General features: G+C 38.8%; 1 long non-coding RNA gene across 5 annotated transcripts in view; it reads right to left on the minus strand.

Annotated features, from left to right (window-relative positions):
* Nucleotides 1–24279, minus strand: part of LOC112158751 — a 354072-nt gene that overhangs the window by 279911 nt on the left and 49882 nt on the right. Inside the window, exon 1 of one of the 5 annotated variants that reach the window (XR_004947101.1) lies at nucleotides 15686–15855. The exons of the other annotated variants lie outside the window; for them this stretch is intronic. This is a non-coding gene — a long non-coding RNA (uncharacterized LOC112158751). Of the gene's footprint in view, nucleotides 1–15685; nucleotides 15856–24279 lie in introns of those variants that run through there. 5 annotated transcript variants of the gene reach the window in all.

Raw genomic sequence — 24279 nt, forward strand, 5'->3', positions numbered from 1 at the left:
AGTAATTTATAACCCATAACACAAAACAACATAATGTTGATTTCACTCTGCTTTTATAGCAGCAGTAAGAGGCTGCAGCGGAGGAATCTGAAGACGTGTTTCCCACATTTGCTCAGTCAGATCAGCCACTTCATCATGAAAGATTATTCTGTGATTTTTGCTATCATGAGGTCTGAAGAGCTGAAAGCCTTGGGACAGCTTCCCTTTTAAATCCTTTCACTCTCCACTGTCACAGAGCAGATAAAGCAAAGGTATTTTGTATAATTTTTAACATTCAAATATTAGTTTACAGACACACTCCAATGAAAATTGTCTCTGGTGTTTTTTATATGTTCTTGCAGAATTGTTCTCATGATGAAGGACATATTTAGCTCACAATTGCATTAGAATTTCAGATTTGCATTAGTGTTAGTATTAGCTCAGTATTTCTTTATTCAAATCAGTGGATCAGGAACAGACAAAAAATGTAACAGTGATATAAAGTCCCTGCCCAAAGTTAAAAGACAACTGGAAACTCTTACAATACATCAAAGATGATCGAGCGGGTCTTTAGAGAAACCTCCCGTTTGATTTTCCAGGTTCTTTTGGTCCTCCAGGCTTCCCACCCTCTGGTTGTACTCATGTAGTTCACCTGTGTCCTGAACTTTTGCTCAGTCACACATTTTCTAGTTGCCAATTTTTGTTGTCTATCTGCACGTTTTTGCCAGTTTCCTCTAGTTAAGTTTTTATATTAAGTATATAGACTATATCATCAAAAGCATTGGCTCATCCATCTAAATGATCAAAATCAGGTGTTCTGATCACTTGCATTCTGTGAAATTTGGTGGAGGAGGAATGACGGTGTGGGCTCGTTTTTCAGGAGTTGTTTGTTCCAGTTAAAGGAACTTTAAAATTTTCAGGAAAATATTTTAGACAATTCCAATGATCTTGTGGGAACAGTTTGGAGCGGCCCCTTCCTCTTCAAACATGCACAAAGCAAGGTCCATAAAGACATGGAGGACAGAGTCTGGTGTGGATAAACTGAACTGGCCTGCAGAGTCCTGACCGGAACCCTATAGAACATCTTTAGGATGAATTAGAGCGGAGACTGAGACCAGGCCTTCTCCACCAACATCAGTATGTGACCTGACCAATACGCTTTTGGACTAGTCAACAATTCCTATAAACACTCCTCAACCTTGTGGACAGCCGTCCCAGAAGAGCTGAAGCTGTAATAGCTGCAAAGGGTGGACCAACATCATATTGAACTCTATGGGTTGGGAATGGGGTGGCTCTGCAGTCCATATAAGGCAGGTGAGCCAACACTTTTGGTAATAGAGTATTATTAAACCTAATTTTCTTTCTTGCTTTTCTGCCCATGTGTACCGTCATTGGATTTAAATAACTAAAGCTGGATCATCTCATCATTACTTTCTAGAACATTCCTTGGATTGTTCCTGTTTTATAATTGCGAGTTGTATTCTGTGACAGACTGTTTTGTTTTCTTTGTTTCTTTTTATCTGGGAAAAGCACAACAGAAATAACTTGCTTTATCACTTTTGGACTACAACCTCTTCTTCCCTCCTGGCTCTGCTCCTTCAACTTTCTCTCCCTCCACCTCCATGAAAACAAAAGGGAGTAAGAGACATCATCACTGTGCATTTTTTTTTCTACTCTGACTCAGCATTAACCTTCCACTTTACTTCCAGTGTTGCCTGCCAGCAGTCGTCAGCCTCACCGGTGTCAGCCAAAGTTTATGTCAACCAAAACTCGCGTAAAAACTGAATCTCCTGCAGTTAATCCCCCCCATACTCACCAGAGAGACTCACCTCGTCTCCTTTTTCTTCAGCCACCAGGAGGCTTGTTCCTGTCGGCATGCCCTCAGCTGCTGCTCTGCGCTTTCATTCATCTCCTCTGAGCAAATAATTAAAGCGTTGAATCTCTTTCTCCTGAATCTTTTCTAGAACTTAACCCATCCTTTGATCTACCTAACATTCGTAGCTTGAAAATCCTAAACGCAGGTCAAATTTGACCCCAAACACTTGAAGAATGCAAAATTATGTGTTAGGTTGAGTTAGGATATTAGAAAAGAAAAATGGTATTGCCCTTTAGGAGACAATTAAGGGTAGTTATGTCCTTCTTGATTATCAAAATGGGTCAAATTGACCCCAACAGTATGTAAGGAACAAAATAAACCAAGCACTAAAAGAGAGTGTGCTGTTTAAACATTTACCAAAGGTATTTACTACAAGGATGAAGCATGGTGGGTCTGGTCTGAAACAGACGTTGGCGATGCCCATCAGTACAAAGCCAACATTACATTATCTGCCTCTTATAGAGTAAAGTGTATAATGGTGTTTTGAAGTGCAGAGTAAATGTATTCACTATAAATACGGATATCTCTGACAGAACACTGATGATTCAACCAGGTGGACCTATTGTTTGACATTCTCCTTTTCACTCCTTTCAAAGCGCGATTCTCCTGTTTCGTTCAGTTTGAGGATACAATTGTGCTTCCTCATGTGTGCAGAAGAGAATTATTTTCCAAAGAAAGGCATCAAAAAGTAGAGAAATTTGTGATTGGTAAACCACAGGAAACCTTACCACTTAGACATAAAAAACTATGCAAGACGGAGCAATGAAGTTTTAGTAATACTTTTGCCCGAAAGTCGAAGAGTCGTCTTCGTGCTGCCAAAACCCTTTGACAGCTGTGTGGACAAAGCATCCAGAGTCAGACTTACACTAAGACTTGATAGTTTGGGGTGAAAGGATGTCTCTTTGGATTCGACTTGCCTCCCACAGGTGCCATCCGTTCCCATCAAAAAAAAAAAGGTATCAGGGCATTTCTGCGGCTCAGTGAAAAGCTCAGACTCCCTTTGGCAGTTTGCAGGGCCAACTGCTGTCCTAATGGAAGTACTGGGGAGTGCACTGCTGCCATCCTGCCACTTCGCTAGAACGTGACAAGTCTATAAAAATGTTCAGGCAGGTGACAAGTGTCAACAGAACACCCATGTGAATGCCACATTTGCTGTCTTCCTCTACAGATACTATTATGGTTGATCACTTCCTGAAGAGAAATTATAGGCACCAAAAATCAGTATATTACACTGAAACTCATAGGAGGTGGCATGACAGCAGTTGTCCTCATATTGTAGGAGCTACACCAAATGATAGAAATTAGAGGAGAGGTTGTCTAAAGTTCATCAACTGGCTTCAGACAGTGGCGGCCGGCCAGATTCAGCAGCTTGCTGATGTGTGGCAGAACAACCGCGGATCCTCTGGGATCCAAATCCAGAGTCAGGTCGGATGATGTGCTTGGTCAGGCGTGGTTTCCACATATGCCGGGTTAAATTCGGAAAGGTTTCCAATCCCAAACGTTACCACTCCAGATAATCAATGCAGAAAAGGGTAGAAGACAGATGGAGAACAGGTTACTATAAAAGAGTTTTGTTTTTTTTTGCTGGTCAAACTAAACAATCTGTTAATCAATAAGTAATTGTATCATCAATATTTCATCACTCTGTGTTTTTTTTTGTCTTAACCTTATTCCTAAATTAGATTTCTCCATCCTACATTGACTGATGGTCTGGATGCAAGAAAATCAAATTAGGAAAAGTCACTTAGAAAAGAGTGAATCAGTTTGGTTTAAGTAGTGCGGCAGTTTGAAAGAAAAACAAAATCAATATTCTTTTGCATTCAATAAAACTAAGAGTATGTGGGTGAAGAAAAAATTACACAGGAAAACAAACGAGGACGATGAATGGAGACTTTGTCACGACGAAAAACTATTAGAATATTTGTTTGATGCCAAACAGAATCTGCAGTATTAGTGGAGATGATTCGTTCACACTTGTTTCCTGCCATTTGTTTCTTTTCCCACTTCTCCACTCGGCTTTTCATGTCACATTCTGCTTCTGCTGTCTTTTTTTTGAAGAACCATATCAGCCACTTTTATTCTCTCAGCTATCAATTCCGTTCTCAAATAAGAGACATTTGAAAGCCTTTACAAGCTCAGTAAATTATCAACATTTTATAACATGTATTAGAATTGTAGATATGGGTTATTTTATGGCTCTAATATGACAATGTTTAATAATGTAATTTTCTTGCCAGCTATAAAAGAGTTTCTTTCGAATTCCCTATAAAATGTTGTATTTCTTTTGATATATGTGTTTCAGATGTTAAAGAATTAACTAAGGGGTGAAATGTTAAGAGGTTTCTGACTATACTTCTTTTTTTTCTTTAACAGAACTCTATTGCAACCAACTTAGTGGCCTTGTGGAGTGTCCACCCTGAGACTGGAAGGTTGTGAGTTCAAATTCATGGTTGGGTCGTACCAAAGACTAAATGGAAAACGGTGCAAATCTCAAAAAATTTACTCCAGGATTTTATTTTTTTCACCTCTGTTCCAACATATGAAAGATTTGGTGGTGGTGTACATTACTGGCCCGGGCAGAAATCATGTCACTACGATATCCAGGTCCCTGATTGGTCGAAGTTTGATCTGGTTTAACGTTCAATTAAGTTTAATGGCTGCACATTTTTGTATAAAGAGGCTGAAAACAGTTATAGGAAATTGAGTTGCATGAATGCAAAAGTTTTGAATGCAGAAGCCAAAAAAAAACTCATTTGCATAGACCAGGGGTGTCCAAGTCCAGGCCTCGAGGGCTGGCCTCCTGCTGGTTTTCTACAAACTATCTGCTGTTAATTACCTGGATCAAGTCTGTTTAGCCAATAAGGAGCTTCAATGGGTTTTGGTTGGAAAACATGTAGGACACCCTTGGCATTGACTTTTCATTGGAAGTGGGCGCTTGAGCGCTTGTTCCTGAGGGTGGTGGGAACGTAGCTTCATCAGTTTGTATTTAGAGGTTAAACTGCCAGTTGGTTCCCCAAGGGGATGGATCTCATGGTGCATTTACACACGTCAAATTCGCATCTGCCACCTCTCTTTTTAAACACGTCAAATTTACTCCTTATAGCCAACCAGAAAAGTTGTTCTGGAATTCATTAGTTGCCACATTATGGAAAACATGGATGATGTTGAGCGAGTAGCTTGGGTTTGTATGCTTTGGAGAGCTCTACAGAAACACCAGCAAGCACATCGTCGTGTCTTGGTTCACCAGATCTTTCAGTCTCTCGTTGTGGTGTCCTTCACTCCTCACGGCCGTTTTAAACGTTACTTCCATTTGTCTGGGGCCCAGTTTGAGCTTTAACCCGAGACGGGGAAAATAAAAATAAAACTGGGGGATATTGTGTTGTTTAACATAAGAAAACATCATGCGCGCGCTACAACAGCACCCACGGCGGCCCTCCGAGCTACCGAGCAACCAACCGCCGGTGAGCAAGCATAGCGAGCTTCGCTGCCCAGGGACCTGCAGCTCAGGCAGTAGACCTCACTAGTTCTGCCAGGACACCTGGGCATTGGTGATCACTCTTAGCTCTAACAAAGCCTGGGGAACTGAGCTCACTAGATGGCTAAACTGTCCACCAAGCGGCCGGCTAGCATAGCCACCAATCCAGCTCACTGGACTTTGTGACAGGGTGGTGACCTGTCCAGGGTGTATCCCCCCTTTGCTCCAACAGTAACTGGGACAGTTTCCGGCAACCCTGCAGCTCCAGTCTTTTTAAGAAAATAATTGGAAGTTTGTGGCGAAAATCCTCACATCAAGCCGCCATATTGAATTTCTTTTTCTACCCTTTGATCTAGTCAAAAGCTAAGTCAGTGATTGTCCGTGTCGTGGCTGACGCCCAAACCTGACGCCTCTACCGCGTCCAGTATGAAGGCACTATAAAGCAGAGAATAAATTTCACGTACCTATATGTGTTAAAACTAAGGAAATTTTGACTTTTCAAAACTATAATGAACACACCAGTTTTATGACTGCATTTGTTTTCAGGAAGAGAACAGCACATCATGCTTGGAGGAATGTGGATGCTATGCCATTTATTCATCAATTCAATCTTCTTAGCCACTTGCCCCTTTTGGGATCACGGAGCTGCTGGAGCCTAACCCTTTTATTGATGGGTGAAGGCAGGATAGACCCTGGACAGGTCACCAGTCTGTTTCAGGGCCTCATTCACACACCCATTCACACCTTAGAGTAACCAATCAACCTATTAAGCATATTTTTGGATGGTGGGACAGTGGGAGTAAGCTGGAGTCCCTGGAGAAAGCCCACACATGTACAGGGAGAACATGAAAACTCCACACCGAAAGGTCCCCCGTTGGTGGTTCTGTTTCAGGCCCCTCAGCTGGGACTTGAACCATGTCCTTCTTGCTGTGAGGCAATAGCGCTAACCACTGCTCCACCGTGCCACTGTGCAACCTACATTTTAAAACATGATTCCTGCACTTGACCTGACCACTTGACCAAAGATAACTTATCCTCAGGATAAAGGAATGAAGGATTTACAAAAGCAAATTTGCATTAATGACACTGACAAAAACCACTCATAACTTATAAAATAAATAAACATTTTGTGTTAATTTACTGATCTGCATATTTAAAAGTAATTATTTAAATCTGGAAATTAAATCAGTGAATCCCATAAGTGAGGAGTGGGTGTGAAGATAGTGGAATGAGGACCATTTATAACAATACCAGGCAACAAACTGAGTATTGGTTTGTCTTTTATTACAATATGAAGGTTACATTCACCTACGTTTTAATTTGCATACACATGACTAACATGGTTATTTAATATCATAAAGGAAAAAACAGAGAAAGCTGGAAAAGGCAGGCCCACCCCAATCCTGGTGTAAATTTGCTTTCATTACTGACATTTAACTGAAGTAACTTTCAAAGGTCAGAGGTGGAATTCTGTAATTATTTGCTGCTGTCAGTGGGTAATGAAATCAGCGAAAGCTAATGATTAACAGATTTTTGGTTTTAATTAATGTCACCAGGTTTACTGATTTTCAGAACACAGACGCATCACAAGGATAATCTTTTCTTTTTTTTACTGAATTACTGTTTCACACAAGAGTCGGGCGTATTTGCATAACCAGACAAAGACATGTGCACCGTATAGGATGTTTTATCATAAAGCAGCTCTCCCCAGACCGCTGACCCTCAGCGTCTGTTTGTAGTTTCCTTCATCAACACTAATGAAACATCTGTCCACTGCTTCTCCAACAGAGACGCCACAGCTAATTGCGAGCAGATTAACCTACTCATCATGTCATTTTACACCGTTCCTTTTACTTGTAAAAATTCCAGAATAAAAATATATATTTTTTAGTATTTTTTGTCCTCCAACAAAATGTATAAAATATGCTTTTTGACAGCAATCTCCTCTCATCTGCGTATGTGTTACTATATATGCAGCACATGATCATGTGCATTAGTGAATGTGCTCGGGGTGTCAGCCTGCATCCTTGTCCTGTCAGCTCTGCTGCCTGTATTCTTGAGTACGGGACCTGGTAAGGAAATAATGAGCTCTGAGAGCTTTGTGTGACTCCTATCTCTCCAACCATTTCCATGTAAATAAATCTGTCTCCTCAGTGGTGGGTTTTTTCCATGAAATGTGTCGTTTTCTTTTTGCAAGTCCGCGCCAGCCCGATGTCAACACCATCCGGCAATTAGGAATTATTACTAAACTCGTTAAGATATTTGAAAATATATATATATAAAAATGTGCTTGTTTATGTTAATTATTGTTTTTCAGAGTTTGACAAGAATAATCCCAATCAAGGCCCTATTCTTTTAGACAACTGGAGGAAAACAATAAAAACAGGTTAATTAGAAGTAGAATGTGTTATTTTAAAAGACCCACTCCAATTAGCTTTTTTTTACATGTATTTGTGACATTTTTCTGATGATGGAGAAGATATATAAGGAAAATTAAGCTTAAAGTTCAATTTCTGTGTATTTCTTTAGTCAGATCACAGTGAATCAGATGAAAAAATGTCGTTGGAAATAGCTTGTAGTTGTGACGTAGAACTTTTAACGTCAAGCCACAAGCTGCATTCTGAAGCATCCGCTTGTAGACGAATAGATCCATGTACGTCTTTGTTTTCCTCATTCAAGCTGAAATCTGGCTCAAAACTGTACGGCTGGATATCTCCAATATTTATCAATATGTTAGTTTTACTGGTCATGTTAGGTTGGGGTCGTGAGGGGCTGTTAGCTAGAGAGAGAGAGTGTAAACAAAGGGATGATGGGAAATGGCGAATGTCCAGCCCACAACTGATCTAGAAAACAACACTGGATTTTTGAATTTGCCTAAAGACTGTATGATTAATATTAAAAGACCACTGGGAACACTTTGAAAATAGTTTTAGTGAGACCTTACATGTAAAATATAGTTCAAAAGTGATAGAAAGCCAATAGACTAATAAACTAATTGTGGTTTAACGTAAGAGGTGTCACCAACTACACCTAAATAACACTTTTTGACGTACTGTTACTGATTGGGGTGTCCCTAGTCCCTAACCCGTCGTTTTTAGACAATATTGGCCGTTTCCCAGTACCAGTAAATTCCGGGTCCTCAACCTCCAGGTCACAAATCGGTCCAAACCTGGTACAGTACCAGGATGCAAAGTGCACTGGTTCCCTCACCCAGTACACCAGTTTGCATTCAGTACCACATTTGGGCCCAGTTCGCATCAGGAACCGCATCTGATACCGGGTCGGGTCTGCATCCTGAGGAAAAGTCGGCTTGCGCTACTCCATTCAGTACAACGTCCCGAGGGTTGCGGACCAGCATGTCAAAAAACGATGCGTTGGGGACACCGTAAACATCAAAAAGTGAAGCAGAGAGATCATTAAATGTCAATATGCAACGACTAGAGAATGTGTTGCAAAGTGTTGCATATCAGCACAATTTCTCTGCCTCAGAATTGGATGGAATTATGTTAATACCATAAGAACAGTAACAGCTATTGAGAGAATGTAAACACTGGAGTTAAATCTTTGCTGTTAAAAGGTTAAAGCTGTTTCACAAAACCGCAGGCTTCTCCAGAATGTAGAAAATGCAAAAAGACAAATGATTGACAGATCCTAATGTCAGCTTCAAACAGCATTCAATAGCTACTCAATACTTCTCGACTAACACGCCGACCAACAACGTCAATAAGATGACTTAGAGTGAATGCAGATTAATTGATAATGAAAGATGGCACTCAAAAGGAAAGAAGAGAATGAAAGAAGAGCAACAAAGAAAGAAAAAGCCGAGTATAATCAGAAGAGAAGGCGCATAGTAATTCCATAGTAAGCTATATACAGTAAGGTGACCCAGCTGCCCCTTGAATGTAAAAGGCATTCAACGGAGGGAACACGGGTGCACTCAAGGGAAGCAAAACTGTTCTGAGGTCAGCTACAAAGGCACAGAGCCGGGCCTTGGAATTGAAAGGGAAAGGCAAATCCCCAGCTCCAGGATCAGATGGAATTAAATATGCATAGGCAGGAGCTGTACATGCACCCCAAGGACAGACCTAACAAGATGTTTGAAGACAACAAGGGCTGGGCGATAAACTGAAAAGTAAAGACGGTGGTGGAAAGACTCAACAGTAGGAGACATAATGCATTTTTAAATGTCACTAGTTTTGTTTTTTTGTGCAAAAAAAACATTTTTTTTTGTCTAAATTTATAGTTCTTGAGCCCCCACCAGGTTGGTGGTTCAGTCAATTTTGTGAAAAGAAATACTATTTCTCTACAGTCGAGGAATGAGTGAAACACTTTAAAGATTAGGTTTTTAACATTTTATATGCTGATATAACGTAAGATCTACAAGTCTGCCATTTTGAAAATCAATAAGATTTCAAGGAAAATGAAAACATTAATTATTTCCAGGAATTTGCCTTTTATAGTGTGCAGTGTGAGTTTTGGTCCCTCATTCTTTCCATGTGAAGCCACAATCTATCCCTTATACATACTAATATGATAGTTAAGAGTAATATTTTTCTAGCAACTTGTAATGTTTCATACTAAAGCATATGTGGGATTTAAGCTTAATGTTTTTTTTTACATGTACTCCTGACCTCATGGCAAGGTCGCCCTTAAAAAAGAGATTTGATTTCAATGTGCCCTTATTTTGTCAAGATTTTAAAAAGAAAACATACTCTCTTTCAAAATAAAATGGAAATATAAAATAAAGTTTAGCCTCAAATACAAAATGGGTTTGTATAAATATGCACCTCATGTGTCTAAAGACTCATAAACCCCCATCATCTGTTTGCACTGCTGCTGGACAGAACACATTAATACAAATAAATGAATAACTAAAAACATGCTTTTTAAAAAATACCTATTTTCTGCTGCTCTTGAAATGATAAAACATGGAACAAAACATGTTCAAAACATTAAGTCTTAAACATAGCACAGAAGACCTAGTATTTGGAATCAATCTTCCCTCTAATCCTGGTTATAGGTCCATAAAAAATGGAATGGACCAGTTAGGGCGGAGGTATACTAAAATCAATTGATTGGCAGAAAGGTATTAAAGGTGTCGGACCAGCGCTTTTCCTAATCCAAGCCAAAAGTTTTGTCCTCTTTTCAGCTGTATTCTTCTTCACCTTATGCAACCTTCAATTTACCGCCTTATTCATGGGGGTTAGGGACCAGAGACACAAATAATCTCTGAGTCCAGAGAACTTTTGTAGTCTTGTCTAACCGCTTGTGCCTTGATGGTCCAACACTCAATGGAAACGCTCACTTGAATTGCCCGGATCTTTCTAAACCAGCCAGGAGAAGACTGGTCCAGTCCCGACCACTCAGTGGAAGCGAGAGTTCTCACAGAGAGTTAATGAATGCCACAAAGAATTTTTTTTTTTTAAAAAGGTGGTTTCTACAAGTGGTTTCACTATAGCGTGCTCTTTGAAGACGCAGAAAGAGAAGTACATGCAGAGCAATTTATAAAAATGTTAGCATCAACCATTTTAGCACTTCTAAGAAGAAAGTCTCTTTGATCAGACTTTACATAAGCTATAAGCTATAGAGAGAAATAATACCACAGCAGATGTTAGTAATTTAAAGGCAGACCATGTTTATTATGTGACTGTTGTCTAAGCGAGAAAAACATATGTAGGCTCAGCTCTTATGCTAAGGAGACATCCCTTCCATAGATGATACCGGGATTAAGTTGAAATAAAAATTGGAATCCTGCCGGGAAAGCAGTCAGAGAGGCTCCGACTCACCTGTATACACAAAGTGACAGTAAAACTCCAGCATAATGTAAGCCTGCACCAAGGCATGTGGTAAGCTGCTTAACGTCCCAGTAGAACAGAGGAAAGACGAGCTGAGGAAAAAGACGGATGAAGGAACACGGAAGGATGGACGGATATATGAAAGAAAATATTTTAAAAAATGGGTTTGGTTCTGTGATGGGATGTCATGGGATGGGTGAGATGAAGAAGGATGACAAGGAAATAAAAGGATGCAAGTTTGGAAAAGTAGACAGACAGTGATGTGAGAAAGCCTCTCCGGGCGTCGTGTGACAGGCCTAAGTAACCCCCACCCACCACCACCTAGTGAGTCGGCACATAATCCAGGTAACGTGGCAAGAATAATGGATGAAACATAAAACGGTACCTCCTCCCCTCCCTCCTGCCAACAGCCCAACCTTCAGTCATGTTTGCACCCCTGCTTGCCAGCCAGCCCATCCCTTCAAAATAAAAAAAATCCCCTTTCATGTTGCCGCCATGAAGCACGCTCCAGAACCCCATCACTGCTGACAAATCCGCTCTTTTCCAATATGGAATGAAACATAAGGCGTCATTTTTTATATGTATTTGTGACACAAAAATCACTGATATGTTTAATATTTATTTGTTTCAATTTGAAGTTGTCGCACATTTATTTGGGGGCGGTGGGAGCTAATATGCGGTGAAAGATGTGTTGAGTAGCGGCGCTTGGCAGGAAGACAGAGTGTTAGCGCTCCCACGGTGAGAATTTGAAGGGATCGTTACATAAACATGGGGGTCATTAAGTATGGGGAATGCAATTTGTGGAAGTGACACATCATTCTTTCTATGTTGTCTGGTAATTGCAGCCGCTGCATCATCGCAGCTGTGAGTGGGACAAATACGGCAGGAATGTGGTCAACGTGGCTGGAGAATACAAGAAGTGATCAGGTTTGTGTTGGGTTAACTCATTACAAAAAATATGTTATTACAGTAATATATGACTTTTTACTTTGAATAACTAGTGTACGGCTTTAAAAGATGAAAAATATGTCAATAAGACACTTTTTTTCCCGTATCAGTCACGTTCAGTTATTTTTTATAGTTCATTTTGACTAAATAAACCAGAACAAAGAATAAACAGAACGTGCTTGACATTATAAACATGATCCCTTGCTATATTTTGGTTGACCTTTCGCGGTCTCTTGGTTTTGCAGATTATTTTTGGTGCAATTTTGCATGCTTTTTCCAAAAGCATTCTGCGTCCTGATTGGCTGGAGACGTTGTCAATCAGTCCCCTCCGTGCCGTGTATCTTATACAGAATGTTTTCACTTATAATCTACGTCATTTTTTGATTTTGTTACAGATCTTTGCCATCATTCTGTAATACTGGACTTATTTTTCTTCGAAGGTTCGAACTTTAAGAGTTTAAACAAGAAAGAAAAGTGTAAAAATGTTCACGTCTGTCTGAAAAAAAAAAAGTATTACGTGTGTATTGAGGGGTTTTACATCCTTAAAACTAATCCTACTTTGTGGATTTCACCTATTTCAGCATCATTTTAGAACGTTTCTCCTGTGATAAACAAAGGAACACGGAATAAACAAAGGCTAAATCAATTAATACTCATAACACAATACACAAAAAACAGCAATCAATAGATGAACATAATTTATAGACCATATACTTATTTTAAGGCGTGACAGAACCAAAAACTTTAAAATCTCACTCCAATGATCTTTTGTAAAAGTGGTCTTTACCGTGTGCCATTTTTATCCAAAGACAAAAAAACTCTGTTGTTATCTCATACATAGTTTCTGCAGAGTGGCAATAGTTTATTAGCAATTCACCTCTAAGTTGCAGGCAGGACAGTTAACGCACACCAAACTTTTTCCGACTGCAATTTCTTCTCTACTCCTGATTCACAATCATTTGAATACACTTAAGTGTCTTCATATATGTCCTCTATCATGACAAAAATGCCTCAAGATCATGCTAAAAGTGCAAAAAAATACAATTTTCATTGAAATAGGTATTTTTATGTTCTTAACTTGTTCTTGTAGCATTTTTCCTCATAGTAGAGGACCTATATAAAATAACTTCACAATCAAAAGTGCGTTTCTGAGTATTTCTTGATTCAAATCAGGAGCAGATGAAAACCGAATGCTTGAAAAGTGGTCCGACGAATGACACAGCTACTGAAATCGGCGTGGAGGCAAAGCCTTCCTTTTCCGCATTTAATTAGAGACAAATAGATCTAGATCTTAATCTCCCTCATCTGAGCTGGTATCTGGCTTAGAATTGTACAGCTGAAAAAACTATAGTTGGATTGGTTTGTTAAAGGGTCATTGTAGACTATATGAAGCCATTTTTACATGTTTTCTTAGCACCATTTGTTTATGTTTGATTCTCTATTTGGTCTCTTTTTTTCTCTTTATTTTGACATTTCTAAGGTTCTGATTTTATGGACTAAACACAGTAAAAGCTGTGGGTGGCTCCTCCAGCTTTCACTTTAGTAGTAGTAGTAATCACAACACAATGTCATGTACTTGTGGAATATTTGGAGGTAGAGTTTCTAAAGCATCTAAGTCTAGAACTTGAGTTACAGGTTGGCCAAGCTGACGTGCTAAGCAGCATAACTTTCCTTGACGGCAAGCAAAATGAAAGTCTTTGCACACAGATCTAAGTATTGTTTCATGTAATTTTCTACTTTTACAGGTTTTACAAAAGGGAGTATTTTAGGAGTCTTAAATTGCATTACAATTCTGAGATAGTATTGTTTTAAGAGAAGAGAACAATAACACTAACCTTTTACAGTTAGGAAATGTTACGACTGTGGCCATATTAGTTTTGTTTTTCTTTTTTTCTGTGTTTTTGTATCAGAGTGAGACCTCTGTATGTATATAGGATCTTTTGCTCAAGTGTAATTGAGAAAGGTAGAACGTTACTGGAGGGTAGGATCAAGCAGGGTTTACAGTAACGAATACCATGGACAACAAAACAAGGTGGGGTCTTGATGGCCTGCAGCTGCTCCGATGGTTTTCTTAGGAGTCTTTTTATCCAATGCCGTCTTGTCTGCTGTACAGTGTCAACACGTCACACACGTGAGCGTGAATTACTATGGGAACCAGTATTTACCTCATCAGAACCAGTCCTCAGGCCCTGACAGGGGTCTCCTCTGCCCTCATCTTTTTCTCTCAGACTTTCTTTTTGAAAGCCCCAGAGCAGAGACCTTAATGAAGACGAATGCGTGGAATCAATTTGCAGCATCTTTGCTCCATCTGGCTGGGGTTTGTCTCCGTGCCTCAATTAGCACAGCAGCTGGGGGAAAGTTCCTCCGAAACAGCCCTATTACAGACTCTAGTGTCCTGCGGAGCAGTTCCTGGCTACGATACTCGCTGACAGAAGAGACTGAAGAAACGGAGGAGAATGTGGCTCTCCAAGCCAAATGTTTTTGGATTCAATATTGATGAAGGAAAGGAATTCTTATCAATTATTGGCTTTTCGTTATAATCATTTGCAAAGTTTCTGCAAGGATGGACAGTGTCAAGGCTTAGAAGATTGTTGACAAATTCTGTCCAAAATTGCTTCATCCAAGACGAATCCAAGCATTTACTGTTGCTAAAATCAGCTCATTCAGGATTAGATCAGTGTAAGCACAGCTTAACACATTGACCAAGGCTGACCAAATATTGACATGCAGCTAGTTACGCAACCTCCCCGCTGGCATCAATTATCCTGCATGTCAGCTGAGCACGAGGACATCAAAGTGCAGAACGGTAAAGTGCCAATATCTAGCCTAATCTTGAGCATTTACACTGCTAGCTTGTTATGATGGCGAGCTTGGCAATGAACGGCCGGGGCAGACTTAAACACCAGACTAAAGAGCTCAAGCGCACAGAAGCTTTTTTTCCCTCAGAGGGACAGCTCAGTCTAAGCGGGCCCAAAGAGGCTTCCAGGCGCTGGTGGAGGATATCCAGAGTGCCACGGTGCAGGAAGTGACCGAGGGACCTTTGGAGGAGTTATTTGGCTGCGGAGAGCCTAATGAACCGAAAAAGAAGGCAAGTAAGCTGTCTGCTCATTTGCTTGGCAGTAACTTGCTTAATTGCGAGTTAAGCTCGTATCTGACTAGTGCTTCTCAATGAATCTGTTTATGTTTTTACCATTTAAACCTGATTAAGCTCATTGGCTCTTCCGTAAGTTCTGCCAAAATCTGATATTGTCATTGGAATCAAGCATGAGGCACTAAGACAGGAGAACATGCAAAGCTGTGGGGCCTGAGAGCCATGATATCAAAAACAATTTTTAACCCTTTTTATCTGGTGCTTTTCATATTTAGTGACTTTCTTCTTAGTGTTCTTACACACCTTAAATGTATTTGATTTAACTAGTGTCACTAGTGTCTCAATGAGGTGAAGATGCGTCAGAAAAACAAATAAGTTCATATTCCTGCAAAGTGAAGCTTAGTGACAGACGTTCTACAAACTTTCAGTATTGTACAATACATTATCATTTTCGTTTACTACAACTCATACAGTTTGAAAAGGAAATGTTTAAGTCATTGACATGTGGAGAAAGCACTTACCTCCAGTTCTAATGAAATATAGTAAATTCAGTCACGGTACGGACGTCGCCATTTTGGAACCAGACGACGTTGCTAAGTCAAGATCGGTCTGAGTCATCGCTTCCTTGGAAACCACTCTCGCTAATCAGGAGTGAGCTTGTTGGAAAGCCACACCCCTTCCACTGAAAGCAGCTGAAATCTGCCAAATGGTTGGAACCTTCGAGGTGGGGGCCAGCAGGCACCACGTGCTTTTACCGAGGCATTTGATTGGTTGTTTTAAAAATTACATATAACATAAAAAACATTTGGAAAAAACAGTTTTAGCAAGAACATGTTAAAAAGAGATACCAGACCAACAATCTGACAATTCTAATGACTGAGTAATAGCTGTTTATTTCTCTATGGGGTTTTGGCTTTCTGGGACCTGCGGGTACTTCCTGTTTGGAAAGCATTGGAAGGGATTATGGTTCTAATAGACAGTCAGTGGTTAAAATGCAAAACATAGAGTTGATGCACTAATTCACCAAAAGCTAATATTAAAGAAATATAGATCTAAAAAAAATAATAATAATAATAAAAAAAATTAAAAAATCTCTGTACATGTAAGTATTGGCCTCCTTTCTTTGGAATTCCAACAACTTTGAATAATTTATATTTCATGTTTCAGGAAAATAAAGGTTATTTAAGGTATGGGAGACCTATTTGACAAAAATCGAGATGTATAAATTACCCAAAAAATGGATTAACCCAGTAGTCTTCCGAATAACCATTGATGCAATTAACATAATTCCCACTGGTTCTGAGGCAGACAAAATCAGTGTTGTGCCGATATAAAGCCGATCTGAAAAAATGCTTCTCTCTGTATCAAAATCAGCAGATTCTTGTTGATTGCACAAACCAGGGGTGTCAAACTCCTGCTAGCTTTCTAGAAATCCTGCTTCATCTGCTACTGATTACCTGGATCAAGTGTGTTTAGCCAATAAGGAGCTTCAAAGCCAGGTTGGTTGGAATGGACGACACCGGCCAATGAGGTCTGGAGTTGAGACCACAGGTGTAAGTGTTGGAAGAGTTCCTGTTTGTCCAAGATCACGTGATATTTTGGTGTCGTTGGCGGCATTTCCTGTGTTAAAGGTTAAGGAGGAGAGGAGAGTGCACCGAGGCTTATACCAAGGGATGATTGATTGTTTGTTTTAGGATATGAAGTGCACAACATGACCAAATCTAATGACAATCAGGTTTCCTCACAACCTTTGTCAAGGATACCCAAGAGTCATAGCTGATGATTAGTTCTATTCACAGGAATACAGAACTAATCCCATGCACAGCACTACACTTCCCCCACTCTAGGATTTATTTGATTTCAACTTTACCATCATTTCTTCCCACCAATTTCCTGCCCTTTAGCAAAGGAGGACACATAATGGTAGCTGATCTGTGCTAAGCTTTTCAGGGATGACAGATGGGAACCCCTCAACCCGGCACAGAGCAGCCTCTGACGTTTACAGCTGTTATTGTCCAAGCCTGAGTGCGTGTGCGTACCAGCGCTGATGAGTCAGAGTGAACACTGAGTCCTGCCTCTGGGGCATCGGTCCTCTATGGCACTGGCTTTGTCAGCATCAAAGGCTTTTCAGCCGACTGTCAGGCATCCTGCTGCACATCTGTACATTTGCAGAAGTGGAGCTCTATTTGCAGATGTACGAGTGACCTTCAATTTTATTCCACTTTATAAAACGTCTTTACTTTATGTAGCAGGTGGTGAATATAACTTTTGCTTGGGCTTTTTTTTTTCAATCTGGCAACTTAATATCATCTACCAAAAGTACGGACTACCTGTGGGTTTAGAGCAGGGGGGTCAAACTCAATCGCACAAAGGGCCAAAATTTAAAATGCACCTTAAGTCGCGGGCCGAACAGGATAAACATTTATTGAAAACTCTAAAACTAACTTTTAAAACATTAAAAATGTAACTTAATAATAAAATAATTACTAATTAATAACTAAATATTTTGCATTACTTGCAATAATGCCAGTGTGAATGCTCTAAGCTGAATTTGGCGGCTGAAGATGCTGAAATTTATAGCGGAAAACGCTGAAGTGGATAGCCAGCTAAAATGCCAAATTAGCCTAAACAAACTGAAAAAAAAAACTTAGGTTAGCCAAAACAGCTAGCGTGTAGCTTAAAAAAAAATAGCTAAACTTCAAAATAGCCTAAAAAACTGAAAAAAAGCCTGATTTGGCTTAAACAGCTACCGTGTAAATATTAGCCTAACTTCAAAACAGCCTAAAACTTTCTTTAAAAGAAGCCTAAATTAGCCAAAACACCTACCATGTAGCCTAAATATTAGCTAAATTTCAAAACAGCCTAAAAAAATTAAATGAGCCAAAACAGCTATGTAGCTGAAATATTAGCTAAACTTCAAAATACCCTAAAAGACATTAAAAAAGGCTCAAATTAGCCAAAATAGCTAGCATGTAGCTGAAATATTAGCCAAATGCCAAAATAGCCAAAAAAAAATTTTTTTAAAAAGCCAAAATTAGCAAAAACAGCTATCATATTAGCTAAATTCCAAAGCAGCTTAAACATTTTTTTAGTAAATGCCAAAATAGTCCAAAAAGCTAGCAGAATGCCAATTTTTAAAAGTTTAAAAGCATAACTTTTTAACATAAATATGATTAATAAAGGCAGGAATATTATTCCAGAATGAATCAACTTAAACCTAAAATAACTTTCAATATTTAACTCTCCATAACTTGGGCTGTTAATAACAATAAAACAAATTGATCTGGAGGGCCGGATAGAATTACCCTCGACTTTGACACGTGGTTTAGAGTGACACAAACAGCTCCTTCCGGATGTTATGTGAGAAACTATCAGTGAATTAAAGAGAAGAGGGTCTTTTAAAGACATCAGGAGTCAAGTCTGGTAAATGAAATCTTGTGTAAAACATGAAGGAGTCTTTCGAAATGACGCAAAACGCCCCTAAGAATGTGAAGTAGCCTCCTCAGCGTCGTATGACCTCCGATTCTACACAGGCTAACCATGTCCTCCAACAACTCAGCCACTGAGTGGCACCATGCTCTGAAGTCAGTCTACACCAATTAGACGTTGCTACAAGCTGTGCCTTCACATTGTCACTGCAGATTACCTGCTATTTCAACACTGCCTATTAAAGACAGAAATGACTAAACATGGAGGGGGTACAAGAACGCTCTGAGGAGTGCCGCTTGTTCATATGTAATTATGTGTAAGACTTTTTTTTTGCATAATTTTTTTGTATTTTTCAGCATTTTCTTACAAATTAAAGGTGATAAAATAAAGTAAATGGCGAAAAGATGGTTGGAGAAAAAGGGAAAGTCAGAATTTATAAAAATGCAGGATACAAAGAACTGAAAGCTGCATCTCTGCTGCCCCTCTTAGGCTGTGATGGGAAAGTGCACGCCATGCCTGCAGTAAGGAAGGTGTTTCACGCTCTACAATGTCAGAATCCCTCCTCTCCTCTTTATCTACGCTCTCCCTCTACTATCATTTAGTAATTTTACTGCTTCTCTTAATCATTTTCATGCCTTTGATTTTCCTATATGTCTCTGTAATACTCGTCATTCCATTCACCTTCTTCTGCTGCGACACTGGTAATGGATGCTTATTGAATATGCATAGCTGCTATAGTGAGGGGAAACGTCAGATCAGTAACAAGATGGTTCTTGACAGATTTGAGCAAAGAGAGGGAAAGGAATTCTAAAGCTTTTTACTTAGGGAAGGTGTAAATGTATTCAAAAAGTGCAACCTTTTGAACTTTACATTAGAATCATAGTAAAACATCTGCTTTTTTATGTTTGTACCAGCACTTAAAATATGAAACACTTAGAATTAGGTAAAAAATACACATTTTTGTTAGTAAATTTGACAATAAATCCAAGCAGAAATGAAAAAATATATATATTTTTTTTCTTTTTTGCACACAATTGAAATATTCCTTCTTTGTGGAGCTCCACTTACATTTATTATTGTCACTGACATCTTGAAAGGTTGTTATTTTGGAACATTACAAACAACTTAATGACTTAGTAAATACATATTTTAGGTGCTTTGATCCAAACAAGCCCAAATGATCATCCTTCCCCTGCCATGCTTAACATTTAGTGTGAGGCATTTGTCTTGACATTTGTTTTTGTTTTATCCAGTACATCTTTGTACAATTATTTTTAACCTTTTCAGTAAAAATCTCACTTCTTCTGTCCACTTGCAAGTCAAAAAGTTTGAATTTAAAATGCATTTTTGACTTTTTTCTCTTCAGCATAAACTTGGAATAAAAAAGAAAAATTCAGGTCCAACTAAAATGAAAACTATTTTTTTAGATTTCAATTTATGTTTTAACCTAAAGTGTTGGTGTTTAACCTAAAGTGATGCAGTAAAAACATGTTAACCTTTTGCAGTTTCTGAGCATGAACAGATTTCTATCATCTTCCTTCAATAGTTTTTCATCGACATAAATGCTTCAAACACAAAAACATAGAACAAAAAAAAAGGAAATTATAATTACTACAGAAGGTAGACTGTTTGTGATGCCATAGGATGTGGAAATTTTAATAAATGAATAGTAAAAGAAGAACTATCCTGTCATTTTGCTCTCCAAATACGCATCATTTGGACAGAATTGTGTTTACTGGATCAAACAGGAGTCCAAAAGCGACCACTAATGAGGACAACAGATAGGGAAAAACAATCTAATTCTACAACTATTTTAAACATTGAATTTAAACTTTCTGTAGTTCCTTTAAATGAAAAAAATAAAATTCTAAAACATCCAGAAGTCAACCATTAATTAACTAAAAAAAAACAGCCATTTTAACTTAAATTCTAACACAAAATTAGCAAATATACTTAGAACTTTCACTTTAGATTGTCTTATTTAGTTTTGCTTTGCAAGTTAGGGATAACTGTATCTATTACTTTATAATAGTTTTGTAAATTTTACATTAGAATCTATTCAAGTCGAGCTCAATCTGATTAAGCTGAAAATCGGATTAAATCAAACATCCTCGGCTAAATTCAATACATCTTTGATAAATGGGCATCAAGCAATAATTAACGAACAATGGGTGGTGGACTTTTGTGCAACTATCTAATTTTATTAAAAATCTGCTCCGTACTGAAGATAAAGCTCTTCACATAACCTCACCCCTGAAAATAAAATGACATTGGAGCTGTCCATGGTGCTGAAAACAGACAAAAGAAGGAAATATTAATATGTGGGCTTATATGTCTCAGTAGTTTTCATTACATACAGATGAATATGATAAGTTAATGTAATGTTTAGTCTAAAATATAGAAAAAGAAAGGCTGAAGTGGGGGCTCTGCAAGGGATTGTGGGTTCTGTTCTGATCTTGTCTGGTCTGAGATTTACAGCACTGCAGTAAATCACCACCGCTAAGCACAGAGACTTGGGAAGATGTGCTCAGAGCTTTGGTGGTGTATGCTAGACAACAAAAGTCGACTGTGGAGTACTGAGCATCAAAAAAGGACCAGAAAAAAAGAGTGAGAGACAGAGAAAAGGAAAAAGAAGAGCTGAATGAAGCACTAGGGTGAAAGGTTTCTTAAATTACCATGCACCTCAGTTTTATAGAACAGTATTTGAGCATAGCTGAAATCCCTCTAGCTTTGTAGAAAATCTGTGTGGATTTTACCTTCTTACTTATAAGATGTGGCATGAACACATTTTTTACACTCATTTTAAACATCATAAATCACACAAAAACATTAAAAATGCAAACTAAAGTTGAGTTTTTGTGTTTCAAACACACAATACGGTGATTAACATCAAAGCCAAATGTTTCTGCTGAGCTCCAGGGTGTGGGTAGAAGCATAACATTTCATAATTAATGACATTATGTACACAGATTCTCACATAAAACACCAAAAGAAAACTTTACACTGCCAGTATGGTCTTACTTTTACCAACGCTGAAATAAAAGGCCAGAAATGAGAAATGAAAGCATGTTCCTCCATGGGTGATAAATTAACTCATATGCCAAAGTGTGCTTTACTGCTGTCCATGTGTCATTATTAAGCGTACCATAGATGGGTTCCCATGTTTGTTTGACCTTGGTAGGTGGGGCTAGTGTTTTTGTCAGGCTTCATTTGTTTTAGGTAGTGCTCCAATTTGTTGCATGTAAGCAGCTCATTTCTCTACATTAGTACAGTAATGGGGGCTTGTGGTTTCGAGCCAGAGTACTTGCCTTCCAGTGAGTTTATTGGCTTTTTGAGGTCTGTAACACTTCATTTTTTAGGAGCTTCTACAGTACATGCTCACCTTGGGTTTCTGAAGTCGTCTGTTGCTTGGAATTAGAAAGGATGACGTATAACGAATCCTAAAACTTCAACGAAAGGATAGAGGTCTTATGCAAACACTGGATTGCAAAACTTAAGTATTTCTGAAGCTTTGGCAATTTATTCCAATTTTTTACTACGTTCCAAGTGAACACTCAATTCTGATTGGTATGGGATAATGGAGCCCTAAAAAGAAGTTCCAGTCAAATCGTCTATTGTGCTGTCTAAACACCAGTTGTAAACCGGAAAAAAATAAGCATGTAATATGTACATGTTACTGCTTGATAGAGAGTGAACGCGAGTTCATTAATAAGTGTTTTCATACACATTTAATGCTCAGAGTTAATGGTGGATATTTCTTCCAATGAAAGTGATCCAAAAACATGCTTCATAGGTTAATTGGAGACTCTTAAGTGTCCCTAGGTGTACATGTGAGTGGGAGTGGTTGTGTACCCTGTGATGGACTGGCGACCGCCCCAGGCTCATTTGAACAAAACAAGCGGTAAGAGGATCCTTTGTTTGAACACGTTATTTATATAAAAGACACCTGTCCACAACCTCAAACAGTCACACTCCAAACTCCATTATGGCCTAGACCAAAGATCTGTCTAAGGACACCAGAAACAAAATTGTAGACCTGCACCAGGCTGTGGAAACAATTATTAGGAAATGGAGGACATACGGGACCACTGATAATCTCCCTGGATCTGGGGCTCCCCGCAAGATCTCACCCTGTGGGGTCAAAATGATCACAAGAACGGTGAGCCAAAATTCCAGAACCACATGGAGGACATAGTGAATGAACTGCAGAGAGCTGGGGCCAAAGTAACAAAGACTACCATCAGTAACTCACTACACCACCAGGGAGTCAAACCCTGCAGAGCCAGACGTGTCCCTCAGCTAAAGCTAGTAAATGTGCAGGATCGTCTAAAGTTTACTAGAGAGCATTTGGATGATCCAGAAGAGGATTAGGAGAATGTTCTATGATCAGATGAAACCAAAGTAGAACTTTTTTGGTAAGAACTCTGCTGTTTGGAGGAGAAAGAATACTGAGTCACATCCAAGACCATACAGCACGGGGGTGGAAGCATCATGCTTTGGAGCTGTTTTTTCAGCAAAGGGACCAAGACGAATGATCCTAGTAAAGGAAAGGATGAATGAGGTCATGTATGGTCAGGTTTTGAGTGAAAACCTCCTTCCATCAGCAAAAGCATTGAAGATGAACCATGGCTGAGTCTTTCACCATGACAACGATCCAGTCTGGGTGATGAAGGAGTGGCTTCATAAGAAACATTTCAAGGTCCTGGAGTGGCCTCACCAGTCTCTAGATCTTAACCCCATAGAAAATCTTTGGAGGGAGTTGAAAGTCTGAGTAGCCCACAAAACATCACTGCTCTAGAGGAGATCTGCATGGAGGAATGGACCACAATTCCAGCAACAATTTGTGAAAACCTTGTGAATACTTACAGAAAAGTTTACTGCTGTCATTGCCAATAAAGGGTTTATAACAACGTATCGAGTTGAACTTTTCTGATTGACCAAACACTTATTTTCCACCATAATTTACAAATAAATTATTTAAAAATCAGACAATGTGATTTTCTGGATTTTTCTTTTCTCGTTTTGTCTCTCATAGTTGGGGTATGATAAAAAAAAAAAAAAAAAAAACATCTCTTATCTTTTTAAGTGGGAGAATTTGCACAATTGGTTAAATTCATTTTTGCCCCACTGGATAACACTTTCCTCCGGTCAGTGCAGGCTTGGTTGCTGTTACCATGAAAATAAAACAAACAAAAAATAAATAAATAAAAATACAAGATCAAAGCACAAATAACTGATTAATTATTTGTTCATTTTGTAGGTGACCATGGTAGAAACAACCATCCAACGCGGTTCATGCCATCAAACATTTCCTGATAATAGACACCCCGTCAAGCATGATCCCTTTTGTAACTAAATATCCAAATTAAAAGACGGAGCTAATTCAAGTAGGAACTGAAATATGATCTGAACGACTGTCTTCCTCTTATATAAAAAAAACAAACCCTTGAGTGTATTTGTAATTTATTTCTCTTGTTTTTCATTAAGCCATGTGATGTGATTTGATCAATAATTTGTTAAAAGCGATGTTGAGCATGTCTCATTTCAAAAACACATAGTGTAACAAATGCTGCATGAGATCTCGTCCATTTGTGAAGCAGAACAAGAAAATTAGTTGAAATGAGAAAAACATATTAAGTTCATTTCTGTTCATGTCTTTCCCTTAATGCGTTTTTTTTTTTTTTTT

The sequence above is a fragment of the Oryzias melastigma genome, linkage group LG23 (genome assembly GCF_002922805.2).
Source record: "Oryzias melastigma strain HK-1 linkage group LG23, ASM292280v2, whole genome shotgun sequence".
NCBI classification, from domain to species: domain Eukaryota; kingdom Metazoa; phylum Chordata; class Actinopteri; order Beloniformes; family Adrianichthyidae; genus Oryzias; species Oryzias melastigma.